Raw genomic sequence first — 15,569 nt, forward strand, 5'->3', positions numbered from 1 at the left:
CAAGTATTAAGCACATTTAAGTTACAGGTATTAAACAGTTGTTAAAGTTGCGTTTTGAACAAAGTTGTGGCCATGAAAGATAAAATGTAATAGGACAATAAGATATTTATCACACATAGCATTGTTTAGCACAAAACCTTGGTCCATGTATAGCTTTTGACAGCATGTGGTCTGTACGGTTTTGTCATCCGTAATGCCCCTAACCAGCACTAAAGTGAAGCTTAATTAATAACAAAAGAGTAAAATGTCTCGTCTGAACGGTAAAAGTCAACATTGTGAAATGAGAAACCACCGGACCACATGTTTCGGGTTTCGATTTTCTCCATCATCGTTCGGGGCCACTTTCGTGCATCGTCTATAGCAATCGGGGCGAATGATGAGTCGGGGCTCTTTTGCCGTAGCCCGCAGTACATGGCGAAAACTAACACCAAAACCCCAATTCTGACTTCGATCCATTAGAAAAATGGATGAGTTTTTCATTGTCTCTGCACAGCCGGATCAGTGGCAGAGGGTTTTGCCACGGCATAGGAAATGAAATTGTCCTTGTAACAGAGACACACGGAGAATCCCGCCGCGGTAAGACAGACAGGCAGGTAGGGAAACGAGTTGGGACTATTTTTAGGCACAGCATTGTGTTCCGAGCTAGCGACATCTGTAGAAATACAGGTAAGCCTGGTGTAGGCACTTCGGAATATTCAGTTACCAAACGTTCGTCTATATATCCTCGACCTAGTTCGGAGCATGGACTTAAAGTGGCAACAGGAAACAATCCCATGTCATGCAGGATTTTGGGATGTGGTATCGAAACAAAAGAGCAGAAAACGTCATGGCCGTGTCCTAATGACAATACTCGTGAAAATGGCATTGGATAATGGATAACAGATGGTACGGGAGTTCCATTATTGTTTTACGGGCTGGGATTATCGGAACCTGAGTGTGTGAGACTACTTGTTGGAATGGGTGGGAAGTAAAATGGTTGTGTTGTGTTGCGGGTTTCAAGTTGTGCATTGAATTCCAGATGAAATATGGAACATAAAAATGTGTAATGAAAACATTGAAACTCATCTTTCATTTATATTAAACCGTTTTGCGCTGGGTGGTTGCAATCAACCGTGCTCAAATTAATCACTGGTTAATTGAATAAAAATCAACATTCTACGGAATGGCCACACTTGTTAGTCTATGGTAGTATTGTTAATTAGATTGAATCAATGAACGAAACGACCGTAAACCTATGTGAGGCAGAACACACTCTCATCAGCCGGATATGGAGGATTAAAAACTTAACTACTTAATCGCATTATCTTGACCTCAATAATCATTCCATTGGAAAGCTTGAATGGTTTTGACGTCTCAAATACAGTGCACTTATAATTTTTAGATCCTTGTTCGTCTTTTAAAAAAAGTGCAGTATAAAGCGAAAACAAACTGTATCGGTACATGGGATCATTTTCAGCGCCATTTTGAAACTATGCACCATACCAACGCGCTCCCACCGGAGCATAATGAAGCAATCATGCGGGATCGTGGGAGCCGAGTGGCAAATAAATCACTGTCAATTTTCGTCAAACAGCAACGACACACGAACAAGGGAATGTGAGACGAAATGTCTCGCACCGGCAACAACGCAGCAACGCAGACCGAAGATGCCATCCTTCGAACGAAGACTGACAGCTGACAGACAGCGCTGCATTGGCGTTTCGAAGGCATCTTTCGTGTGTTGTGGCACTAGATTTGATAGATCAATCAGCGCATAAATCCAATCCTCTGGACAACGCGAAGCGGATGGAAGGCAACGCCAAGGCGCCTGTGAAGTGTGTTGGATTGGAGCGGAAGCAACAGCAAATTGTTTACAATTCGCATACCTTCCGCTCGAATTCACATTGCCCTGTTCGGCGTATCTTTTCAAGACTTCAGAAGCCCTCTGAGCCAAACCCCGGTGACATCTTAGCTGGTCCCGTTTGGTGTGCCGAAGATGGAGAAATGGGAGAAGCCTCAGTAAGTCGTTACCACGCCTTGGAGGATTCGTTAGATCTTCGGCGAAGCTTGTTGTTATTGCTTGGGCCGGGAACGCAAATAAACAAACAAACCATTTATCCCACACCGCGGCTGTGTTGTTAGCCCTACTCTTTTGCTTTTGTCGACTCCCGGGGCTGATGTATTCAACAGCAGCCGGCTTTTTTTGGCGTCGTGTTGTTTTGGCGTCGACAGCCTTGCTTCGATTGATGCGTCTCGTTAAAAGCTCGCTGTGTCGCTTTAGTCGGTGGATATTTAACATACTCAGTGTGTGTTTCTTTTTTTGCGGCATCCTTCCTGTGAACCTTACGACTCCTTCTCCCCTCTTTATCTGGTCCCACTTAGAAGATGAATTGTGCACCATTTTCCAGGGAATTGTAATCCCATGAATTTTAAGCACCGCTATAGAGCAGCGTGAAAGCGCTTCATTATGTCCACATTATTCAACGAAATCGTTGAATACATAGTCTATGTGTCGGCATGGTACTGTGTTACAGGTGGCTCTGACGCTGTATTTACCCAGTCAGCACTGCGTGTCCACAATTGTGGTTAAATAGCCCTTTGTTGCCGGAATGGATTTAAGGGTAGATTATTTCCCTTTTCCAGCGGACGAACCTTGTACGTCATTCCCCCGCCACGCACTTCCCTGAGCATCGCCATCATCCTAGGTTGCGTCTACTTTCAGCAAAATCACCTGAAAGTCCTCGTGAAGGCCCTGGTATATCATGCATGCCGTATTACAATGTGGTTATTAGATGATGTGGTCTCTCCCTATTTGCTTCCGAGCATGGGACGACCATGGCTGGTGGGCTCTGCAGAATGGGATTATATGGATGGTCGTTCACGGATTGGGCGCTCTTTTACGCCCGAGGCATGATTTTTATGGTTTCACCAAGACGCATAAATAAAAAATTGATTTATCCTCTTCTCGTTTCACCTGTCGGTGCGGATCTCAGGTGGCTTTTTTATAAGTTTGGGTGTGTATGTGTGCCCAAGCACCGATATTTGCGGTACCATCTGTTCCGAAGTACACGTTACATTGTTGGAGGATACATTTCATGCCTAACCATATTATTTTCCGGGTCATCATCTACCAGGACACGCATATGTGACAGTAGGGAAGGCGCCGCTGCTGTCCTTTTCACAACCCGATGGCTGCGTGTGCGTATTAAGGTGTGCAAGACATCACAACAACCACATAAACACAATGAAACGAATGGCCTCAAGAGGAAGATGTAACCAATAACAACAGCAACATCTTTGGAATTGTTATGGTTCCCGACCGTACGCGTGATGAAGCCGATTCCCCGAAACCTGATCCAAATTCTTAGCTTCATCTACACTTTGACGATCAATTTGATAACAAAAATCGCATTTTGATGGGCCAATCCACAATGTCCTGCATCTGGAAAGCACCTGCCATGCATGGTGGGTCGTGGCCACCGTAAAGGAATCACATTTCGGGACGCCCGGAGCTCTACTACCGAACCGAAGGCTAGAGTTGATTAGGGAATTGTGTTGAAGTAATTTCGATTCATCACATCAACCTTTGGTTCTGTGTTTACAACGCACTCAATACTCAATATCGAATATTCCCAAGGAACGAGAAATAAAACATCGTGGATCGCATATGGCAGCCTTTTTGCCGGGCTAGGGGATTATTTTTCAATTCCATCTCATAAATTATTCACACATAAGCCAACCCCTCGCTAGTTAATCTGCGGATCTCTCGAAAGAAGCGAACAAATTTTTCGAAAACAAACAATCCAACGCAATTTTCATCCAGAAGATATTTCCACCGAAAAGCTTCAGACGAAACTGCTTTTGGTAAAAAATATATGTTAATGGTTGAAGCAAGATATTTCCACAGAAGTAATCAAGGCTTGTTTTGTGTGTTTTGTTTTTTCACATAAACCAGTTTCTTTTACACCCACGGAACAGCTATTGCCGGCTTTAATCGGGCACCAAGAAACTTGGTGCGAAGGTGTTACCGGAAATTCTGGTAGCGGCAGTGTAGGTAAAAAAAAATCAATTTAACTTTTACCGCCCAGCACCTCATCTAGCATTAGAATCTACCACAACTTTGCGAACGCACTAGAGCGAAAGCATCGTTTAGCTTGCTGTAACTCCATTCCCAAAGACAATACCTGTTGTTGTTCCGCCGTTCTGCTCGAATAACTTACAGTTGAAGCTCGTGCTGTATTAAAAAAGAACATTGGAAAAGGAAAACCTCCATCGTACCGTAGTAGAACCATTCCAGCCGCGAACCGATTGCGTACCTACGGAGGGACCGAGCGGGTAAAAAAAACAACCTGAACAGACCCGAAAGACGCAATCCAACACCTTCATTTTGCGCCGGAAAGCATTAAGCTCGTGCAGCCCAGGGCTGTTGAATTGTTTTCCAGCTCGTTGACTAAATTACTTCCTAAACAAACTGACGGATTAAACGGAAACTTTTCCTAACGATACCAACGTGCATCATACTCATGCTTTTGTTTTTTTTCCTTCTACATGATTAGAGAGCGGCAGCGTTTGTACGGTTTGGTACCACTTTTCGGCTACCCGTCACCTTGTACGTCAGTCATACTACCCTGGTGCGCAAAACAATCGTCCCAGCCTAGCCTGGAGGGTGTCCAAGTGAAACTCTCCTGGGTAAGTAAACATCCTCCTCCCTGCGGAGCCATTATTGATTTCAACCGCTGGCCATCGGCTGGCCAAGGCGTCCCTACGTGCGTACCCGAGGAGCCTGTTGGTCGCAAAAGTTTCATTCTCGAAAAACGGCGCACTTTTGGGCCCAAAGCGCTCCAATCAGAGCCTCGATAGCTATCCAATAACGCCATCGCTATCAGTGTAATGGGCGTTCGTTGCTGAAAATAGCTTTGGTGGAATAATCTCTCCCCGAATTGCTGACCGTGATAAGGCTAGCTGAATGCTTAAATAGATTCACAAACAACCGCTTCCGCTAGAGCTGATTTCCAAACAGTGTCACAATTGATGTTTACCGATTCTGATTACTGTTCGCTCGAGGAGCAGGATTAAATGGAGGCGCCCAGTCGCCCGTCTCCTTTCGAGCGAGCACAATCGCGTGTGGAACGCCTTCTTGAGGCCAGGCGCTGGTACATTGGTACTAGAGTTGAACTATAACCATACGAGCTGATATTATTGTGCCGTTATGAAGCAAAAATTACAGCCTATAACAATAAAGTGTGTCAATCCATTGAGACGAGACGTACAATATGTTTATTGAAGTTATCCAGTCAACAGTAAACATCAACAATTGACTATTCACAGCACATTTGCACATAATGTTTTTCTTTCTCGGACTGAAAAAATAAGGTTATTGTGTTTCTTAACATAAACCTTTGAGAATGTGAATTAAAGGAGAGATTTATGATCACTAACACCCAATAATTTTTCATTTGCTTTCAAATAAAACACAACATTAATGGAACCAAAATATTTCGTCCCAATGCTGTTGTAATTGACATTGATACGGTTTCGTTACTCTCGGGTGTCAGGCAAAAACAGGCATTCAGAGCTGGGCTAATCAACGCGGATTGATTCAATTGATAGAAACCCCGCCATGGAACACAATTCACGTGCAAAATGTTATTGAACAGTTCCTCGAATTCAAATGGTACAAAATGGATGAATATCGACCATTTTTTGGGTGCAATCCCTGTGGCTTCGCAAAGCCTTCGCGACGATGGATGAATATTGGAATAATACAATTTGGATCATTGATCCCGTGGTTTCACATGCCACAGACCCACCTCAACGGACTTATCGTAGGCTCTGTGCTAAACCACAACACGCCACCTGTCAACAGAGGTTATCTTTCGTATAACTGCCAGCAGCGCGACTTGCACACGACATCATAGATCTTTCAGCTTGGGTTTTGGCTTAGCTTGGCTTCAGCTAGACTTCTAGCTGGTCTCTAGCTGTCGCATTTCACCACCGGCTGTGCACGCTATCCTGTCAGATCATGACAATATTTATCACTGACGCGACAACCACACAGCCATGGTGGATAGAATACGACATGGTCTAGAAAACAATTCGAATGAAGTTTAATTCCAGCTAAAGGAACAAAAAGCAACCATCCGTCTAGCAGCTTCGGATGGAAACCTAATATGCACGGGGAAGATTCGCGACAAACATTGTACTGGCATGTCCCCTCGAGGTACCGACATTCAGCGAAGCAATATTCCCAGCCACGCATCACCCGGACATGGTTTCGCATTGTGGTGGGTCAACGAAGGGATGAGGGAGCGTTTTTTTATTATCATTTTACATTTCATCATCCGCTCAACAAACTCAACCGTCGGCCACTTCCCAAAAAGCTTTCTTGGAGTACACTTTCGACGACGAAGAAGATAGTATCTTTTACGTTCCTTTCACCGAACGCGAGGCTAGCATCGGTAGCATTGTTTGTGTGGCGCAAAAAGAAATGAATTGGACAAGTAGAAGCGGCAAAGGCAGAGAGACAAACACAGCCCGACCACAGATGATTGGTCGCTGAAGCATGGTTTTCCTTCATTTGAGAAGCACTTTTTCTCATAAATAGCACAAATAAATCATCACAAAAGCCGAACAGAGCTGACATACTAATTCATCTGGCCGAAAGTTCTATCCGCCGTTGGGTGAAGCGAATGAACACCAGCAGAATAGAGCGAACAGATGAATGGAGCGGTTTTATTGGATTATTCGTTTTTTTTCCTGCGTGAGAAATAAATTGTCCTCAGGTTGTTTTATTATCGTTCAGGAGAACGCTTGGGCAATGTTTATGTATTCTTGGACCTTAAAACAACTGTCTCATTCATATTTACCAAAACTACGCATTCTGGTCGACGTAAACACTTAACGCGTTTTCAAAAAATACGAAACATTTGCCAGCAATTTGCTGCTAACCGCTAAAACCGCACAGTTTACACTTTTCACAACACTTGGCACAAACTTTTTTTTTTGGTGGCAATCATTCACAACGGAAACCGTCCGGACGGCAAAGTGGCATACAAATAGTCGGTCGCTCGTTGCAGAAATACGCCGAACACATCGCACTTCAAATATGTGCGACCGCAACCATATGAGTGGTGGCTGACGAAGGCGATTTCCAGCGTCATAAATCATCCATCACTTCGTCATATGCAGCTTTTTTAAAGTGTTGCTAGAATGACGAACATGATGATCGCTCTCTGCTACGGTGTGAAAAGAACTGAATGAGTGTCGGGATTTTAAAATTGAACATCTTCTAATGTGTTGCTTTATAAATGATTTTTTTCAGGAATTCGAAAGTCAAATTTAGCATAGAACACTGGACAATGTTTTCCAGCTTGTGTTGGGAATCTTTTTTATATGCTCCAACATATGCCGAGAAACTATGACGAGAGTTGTCCAAAAATCCCATCTGTTACAAATGATCTGCTTTTTTATTCACGACATCCGGCCAAGACTTGCTTTCATAATGTAATGCACCTTGTGACAGGCGGGCCGCTTTTGCTCATTTTGCTGGTCGGGGAACATAAACTTTTACCATTATTATGGTACTCTTTAGGAAATCACATCTTCCTCCTGCCCGAGGCCGCACTATAGCACACACCTCCGACACGGGTCGCTCGGTTCACTTACAACATCCTAAAACAACTTATAAAATATGAAACGAGGCGTAAAATGGCAGATTCTTCGAGCTAATGCCATGTACCACAAATGCCCACTTGCCATTCGATGATGACATCCATTCACTGTGCTGACTGTGCGTGACCCAAATCACTCTTCATCGGATTGCACCCGCCCATCTCCCCCCCCCCTCCCTCCAGCAAAAGGGACGTTGTTCCTGCTTACCCGGTCGTGCATCGGGGTTAAAAGTTTGCCCAAGTACTGCCGTGGTTTGTCCTATAATGGAGCCACGAAAATGGCCGTAGAAGGTTCGGGAAAAATTATGCTCAGCCCGATAGTCATGATAATAAGCTTTGATATCTGCCCTCGGGGGTAGCAAGAGGTCACAAACTTCCTGCCGGCTGCTGGCCGTCTAACAGCCCTATACATTCCGAGGAAAATAGGGAGTAATAGTGAGAGAGAGAGTGAGAGACGGGGTAGAAAAATTCGATAACAATGTTTGGGCATAGATTAAGCGAGAGAACTCTGCTAAACTAGCACGCCTAACCCGTTTTATGGATAGAAATTTGGTGGGAAAAATCAGATTATGAAATGGAATTAATTCGATTCGCTTGCTGTTCTGTGAGTTTTTTCCAGCTTTTCCAAAGGGGTTCTTTTACACCGTACGATATTTCTATTTCCAAATTTATCGATCATCGGTGTGTCAGAACAGTGAAACCTTCGACGATGATTTTGCTGGAATGTTTTAAAGTGAAGCTCCAAGGGTAATTGGTTCAGTTAGCATTCATTTTGAAACTGTTCGATCAGCATGCTGTGCATGGTATAAGGGCGAAAGGGAGCGTTTAAGCACATATGATATGCTAAAACCATTGCACCGCAATAGAAGAAACGATTGAAATGAGATCGGCAAACAATCATTGGTTTTAATTTTCCATGCGGTGCAATTCTCATAATGCGGGTTCAGTTTTGTGAGCAAATTTACCATCCCATGCAAACCACAACCTACTCGATGTGGAGCCATCGTATGTCGGGGATGGGAATGCTTCTGGAATCATTTGCTCTGATGCACCCGGGATTGTTCCATTCGCAGTTCTGGGAATGGGGTTTTTTGCTGACTTTATACATTCCTTACGAGAGCATACGTGGAAGGTGAATATCTCATCAAAAGGCCGGGCTACATTGATCGTACTCGCACGCGTAATTTTGATTTTCACTAGCGCATCTGGCGGCGGCTGACCGAAGCATTTTGCCAAACAATTTGAAGCCGCTCCAGAAAATAGGTTAATTTTCCATGTTTTTTACTGAAATCGGAGGAGAAAAGTGTTGTAAAACGTAGATACACATGTCTTGCACGCATTGCATCAATTTTTGCAATGGAAAACGATGGAAAAACTACTTAATTTTGAGATCCGGCAGGTCCATTCCCTCGATGACAAAAAAAAGCTTCCACCAGCCGCCGCCAGATGCGCTAGTGAAAATCAAAATTACGCCAGAGAGTACGATCAATGTAGCCCGGCCTAAAGGTTAAACATTCTCTGCCAGATATCGATGCTCGATCGACTGTAAAATAGCTCGTTTGCTCGTGTGCAGCATTGGTTCTCACTCACATTCACAGCCCTACTGCATGCTTTTGCCAGTGCAGTGTTGTGAATAATTAAAAAGGATTCCAGTTACATAGATGACATTGTTTGCCGATTGTTCCAGCCGCAAGCTTCTCTGGCGGAAAACAAATTTTCACTCTCTATTACACATCGATGCAGCGGTTCCGGAGGGATGTGGTGCAAGTGCCGCAATCCCTTTGGTGTCGTAATCGATAGCTGCAGGAACACAAATCTTCACTTATGGCACCCGCTTTTATCAGTGGCTTTGTGATGCTAGCGAGATCGCACCACTTCCGCCAAGCGCAACATACGTTACTAGCCGTTGCTCACTGAGCGAGCTCGAAGCAACGCCGAGGAGCGGCCTGGAGCAGCCCAGGTTAGCCGAACCGAACATAATACATTGGGTTATGCCCCTCCTTCCTTCATTTTCTTGAGATTCCATTCACAGCTCATCGCTGTCGATGACAGACGTTCTCCGTGCCCGTAAGATTCGCTTCATACAAAACCTCATTTCCTTCGTTTCATACAGTTTCTTAAGGGATCCGATCGTATCGATTCGCTGAGGTCGGTTCGTAAAGGTAGAGAATGTACGTAAGCGACAATGCTCGTTGCCATGTCTATCGGCAAGCGTTAAGGCCGGGCTACATTGGTCGTACTCGCAAGTGTAATTTTTATTTTCACTAGCGCATCTGGCGACGACCAGCGCAAGCTAGATGTCGGTATAATTTATGTGTCAAAATTATTCATACTTGGTGTCTCATCAAGTTTCGAGCAGGCTACTTGTATGCCGTATGAAATTTTTATAAACGTCCATAAATTGCAACAAAATAGGCCGTTAATTGTTGTTGGTGGATAAATCGTCATTCATACAAAGCGCTAGGCAACATTTTTCCCCATCTTCCAACATCTTTCCATCATTGGGTAAAATTATAGCCTCCTGGACCCAAAACACTTTTTGACAGATAAATTATACCAGCCTCTAGCTTCGACCCGCCGCCGCTAGATGGCGTACGCGTTCACAAAAATTACACTCAGGAGTACGATCAATGTAGCCCGGCCTTTACGCCATTGGCTGTGCGTGCTTTGTACATGTCCTATAAATTTCCGTCCATTCTTTGTACCAACGCCCATCGCTGTGTGTGGGTTGTTTATGAGCTGTAAATTAATTTTGCTTGAGGTGCGATACTCAAGCATGGTACGAAAAGCAATCAGCACAATCCTCCTTTCAATGATGCATATGGGTAGCATAAAAATGTTTGCGCTACAGCAAAACCAATCATTAGAAAAGGTTATTATCGGAAAAAGCTTTCATAAAGTATGTTTAAGTTTGCAGCGAAGGGCAGATTGAATATTCAAACATCGAAGTAGTTACTTAGTTCCTGGAAACTTACCCATTACATAGCGTTTACCGCCAGTGACCTTTTTGTATCTGTACATATTTTCCTCTTATCGATTGACATCGCACGGAAGCTGGTAGCGAGCTTTTGCGTTTTCAGTTTGTTTGCTTTCATCGGTAACTTTCTATTGATTTTTATATCACTTTACCACCCGTTTCAGCCCTTTGCGTAAGCCGTCGTATTCGCGCTTGGATACGAATCATACTTTGCCGAGCTCTCCGGTTTTCTCTCAATCGATGGAATTCGATTTAGTGAAGCGGAAAGAATCCGTCCATCGCATTGGATGCTCGCCGATGTTACACGTACACAAGCGGGCGCGCGCGCGCGCCAGAAGTCAACAGAGTAACGTATAATTTATCTACACAATGTGGCGCCCATCTCCAGATTATTGTTTGCAACAATTGAATTTGTTACACGGACCGGACGCGGCGAGCTCTTGCAGATAGCGGTTCTTGCCATTTGAAGAGCTCTCTCTCTCTCTCCTCTACGATTGTATTGACCGTTGCACATGCAATTGCGGTTCCGCTTGGCCGCAGTGCTACGCCCGCTCAACAACCATTTTATTCTGCAGTACGCTGCATTGCACGCAGCAGACCTCCAACCGGGAGGGAATGGCATGGCATAAGAAACGAGCTGCTACTTCCCAGCGTGACGGCAAATGGAACCGTACGAGATCTTCTTCTATCAATTATTTGCCCTGGTGCCGGCAAACGGTGACACATGTACTCAATTAGGGAAAATTAAATTGATTGCAACACTCTATCAAATCAAGTTTGGTTTGAACCGAACATCCCCGGACGTGCCCCAGGGAGCGTGTTTGCACGCCCGGATCGGGCTCATCGTGGTCGGAAGGAATGATACTCGGCAGCACATGCTTTTGTACACTTTACTTTTCTGGTTTGCAACACACTTGCAGACGCTGCGGGACTGGTTAGTACAGTACAGGAGAAAAAAAAAAACAGAAACAATCAAGCAAAGGAAGTTCAGCGCAGAAAAATGTATATCTCACGGTGGTCTTCAACTGTTCGGATCAATATTGCACTCGTAAAAATGAAACTGAATGGGCCTGTTGTTGTAGCTGGTGCTGCTGCTGTTGCTGTCGGGGCCAGCAACTGTGTATCGAAAGCCAATTTGCTGAGTGTAGTGGAAATAATTGAGGATTTCATTGATATGTGAGTTGATGCAGAACACGTTCTTCGCATTTGTGGAGCATTTTAAACAACCTTTAGATGGAGAGCAAAGATCGTGCTCTATTAACGCGATCTTTCGTCTGTTACAATACTGTAGCAAATTGATTGACATGCGGTTATTTACAAAACATATGGCTTTTGCACCCAAAATTGTGCATCAACAATCCATATTGCAAAAAGATACCAGTACGGACGATAGCGCTGTGATAAGTGGACGATAACATGTATTGCAAAAAGGTAGATAAACTGGGTGTTGGAAGCACTTTCTGTGTTTTCTAATATATGAAAGCAGAGTAGATTTTTATATTTACCACTTACATCTGACCATGCAAGTGTGAAGGCTATGTATGTTTTACAGCAATCATGAACACTTGCCTGCGCATGACGCCATCGGACATGTTCTGCTGTTAAATTACCACCATCTTTTTACGTCCGAACGCTATCTGTTACATTTTTTGCACATAAAATATCCAAAACACCATCATCATCAAGGCCGATGTCGCTAATTTAACCCATACGAGATCCGTAACGAGCAGCGCAGCTCTACTTCGATACGAATGCAGCCGCGCTGGTTGGTGGTGATTACTCTTCAAACATACTTTGAAATCCATTAACCTTGACGCCACTGAGCTAGCCGCAAAAGAATGAGCGTGGAAAAGCTGGCAATCGGTCGGAGTGGCGGAACAACAACAAAAAAGTGAAACCACCAGTTAGTTCAAACGGAAATGCCATCCATTTCCCGCCGAAGCACCAATCGAAAAAGCTGATGGGTGTGGAAAAACAAGCTTACGCCACTTCCTGTGCCCGCGCGTGTGCCTGCGGGTGCCGGTCCTTTCGGTGCTGGTGCGCGGGAACTAATCTACACTTCTCGCCATTATTGGCCTCCGGGCATTGGAACATAAACATCCGCCAACCGCACCGTTCGCCATGATGTCTTTATCATCATTAAATGTGCGTACACAAACACAAACACAAACGCACGCACGCACACACGTGCACATACACATGTGGGCATAAAGAGATCGCATTTTACTGGAGCGGGCAAGAAAAATCAATTTCAATTAAGCGCACGTCGCTAACATATGCCGCTCTCAACGGGTGGTCATGAGTTGGTTTGCCGCGTAAGCCTTCCCTCCCTGGCGATGGACGAACGACGCAAGAAAGCTCAACCAAGCCTCGTCTTGCTTGGCCATATTGCTTTCCACCCCTCCCCTTCCCCCCTCGATCCACTCCTTTGAGTAAATATGGCTAAGCGAAACTTTAGCCACGCTGGAGTCCGTGGGACCGCTATGTGACTCTGTTGCAGACTTCAGCGCTCGATGATGACGCTCTTTAATTGAACTTGGCCCACGCTGCCCGTGGCGGTTTGTTGTTAAGCGGAAATAGAAGCGAAACAATACATCATCATGTTGTAGTTTGACTTTTTCACGGCAGGTCAGAATGGGAGTCGGTGAGTGAGGAGGGAAACAAAAGTCGGATGGCCCGGTTGGCCCGGCTGTCGCGAACAATACACCTGCAGCTGCATCCGGCAGCCTTAAGGAGCAGCATGTTGGCTGCACTTTTCCGGTCCTACCGGTGCACGCTCTGTTGATTGTGTTTGCGTTTTATGTTTTGTTTTCCGGCCGTCTTTTTGTTTCGAAGCGGAAACGAACCCAGACGTCCTTTTGAGACGCGTCGCTTCATATGTTTACCGGCGGTGAAATGATTGAGCGGCAGTGTGCAGCTTATTTCACCCTGGCCCCTTTGATGCATGTGCGTTAAATGGTTTAGATTGTTACCCGAACAAAAGTCTGTGCAGTCTGCAGTTGGGATGTTGCTATACATGTTGCTGTTTTTGTACTTGAGCCTGCATAACTGAAAACGCTTCTTCTGTATAGATTTGAACTCCAAAAAAACTTCACTTGAAAAGCAGAACCAACACAAGAGGAGTTCCTCATCCTGCTTAATATTAAAATCCTCTTCTGCTAATGACTTAATCCGAGCGCTCCAAAACTGAACCAGATGTGTCTCTGCCACCACCTGACATTTCTGTGCTGTGGCTAATCGAATTATTTATTTCATAGTTCATTAAAATGCTTTCAAACTGCTGTCCCCTGTTCCCCACCAAGCACCACGCTACCGTGCGAGCAAGCACTCGTGACGTAAACTAGCACGAATGAGTGAGTTTTAAAATCGTATCACTTCCTCCCCTGTCGCCATCTCCACGTCTCCGCTGGGAGGTTCTCACTCCAAAATTGAACTGATTTTGAGTACAATAACTTGTTTCTTTGGTGCGAAAATGTGTTGCCTTGCGTTTGACCGCAGCATCTGCGGAGGGAGTTAGTCAGGGGAAAAAAGCACACACACAACGAAACTAACAAAGCTGTATCGTTGTTGTTTTTTCATTGCCCAGAATAAATCCCAGCGTGCCAGATCGGGGTTTTCCTTTCTTGCTTTTTTCTCTCTCGCCCCCCCTAGGTCGGAAGTTCCTGTATGCCGTGATGTGGAGAGCTGTCGTTAAACCACAGTGCACTTGGAATCCACAGGGGAAGGATTGTGAGCGGTTGGGAGGAGGATGGGGGAAAAGTTGCACAATGGCCCGGACTGCTCAGCTTCTACGGCAAGTGCCCAGGGGGTAAACACTCGGGACGCCACTTGTTCGGTGGTGTTGGAATGGTGGCAATGCTCGCTAAACCTTAAATCCCGCAGAATAAACCCACCATGACTTATTTACTTACCTCTTTTTTTCTCAGTCTCTGGTATGCAACGGCAGCTTGTGGGTAGTATTTTGGTTGGTTAAAACGTAGTTGATGTTATTAGTCAATGGAAATTACGCTGCAATGCCTGCCGGAGTGTCCCGACCAGCTGCACTGGTGTAGTCTGATTGGGTTGTTTGGAAACTATACACTATGAACCAATTTGTTTAGATACGAAAATCATGATTATAGCCATCGATACAAATTATCCCATTCCAATAGATTCGAACACAAAATTTCACTTTAAACACATTCACCAAGATCAGTAGGATTCATTAAAAAATCAAAAAACAAAACACACACTCATTGGCTGAAACGCAACCATCGCCATCTGTGGCGTTAAGAGCACCATTTCAATTTAACCGTCGACGCGACAACGTGACCCTTACGAGAGATAGCGTAACGCACCGTGAGGCGCGTAGGAACTGTAGAGCGACCTGACGCAGTCCGCACCGAAACGTAACTGACGTCTTCGGCGCTGATACGAGCTGATAGGAGCTGCCATTTGTAGGTAAGCATGAGATTCGCGCTAAACAAATCGTTGCGTTTGGTCTCTTGCGGCTCAACGAGAGCAAGCGCGAGAGAAAAAGCAGGGGTCGTATACCGCAACAGAGGGTATGATACATGGACTTTGGAAATCAAATAATTTCGTTGATATTTGAGGATGTAATGTGTGTTTTATCAATGTTTAGAGTACGCTTTTAAAGTTTCAAAACATTTTGCTTGCCAACAAAATAGGAAAAGTTTGTTTAAAAAGGAAAGAATGAAGAAATAAGACCGTCCTGGGGAAACATCTGCTAGTATTATGCGTGAGAGAATTGAAAAACACAGAGAGCGATTGCAGGAGAACGAATGTCCACCAAATGGTTCTCTTTCGTGAGCAAGGTTCTCTCCATTCGTTCGGTAAACAGAAACATTTTATGCCAGCTGTTGATGGTTGGATAAAAACATTCAACAAGTGTTCTACTCCGGGGTATTAGCGACGCATGCAGAGCGGGAATGTGGGCTGTATAT

General features: G+C 44.7%; 1 protein-coding gene across 1 annotated transcript in view; it reads right to left on the bottom strand.

Annotated features, from left to right (window-relative positions):
- The window catches only part of LOC120902088 (prolactin-releasing peptide receptor), a 54,015-nt gene extending 39,007 nt beyond the window's left edge, over nucleotides 1-15,008 (bottom strand). Inside the window, exon 1 of the mRNA XM_040310577.1 lies at nucleotides 14,538-15,008. The gene's annotated coding sequence lies outside the window, so the exon portion shown is untranslated. The remainder of the gene's footprint in view (nucleotides 1-14,537) is intronic.
- Between the last annotated feature and the right edge of the window lie 561 nt (nucleotides 15,009-15,569).

Source organism: Anopheles arabiensis, chromosome 3 (genome assembly GCF_016920715.1).
Source record: "Anopheles arabiensis isolate DONGOLA chromosome 3, AaraD3, whole genome shotgun sequence".
NCBI lineage: Eukaryota > Metazoa > Arthropoda > Insecta > Diptera > Culicidae > Anopheles > Anopheles arabiensis.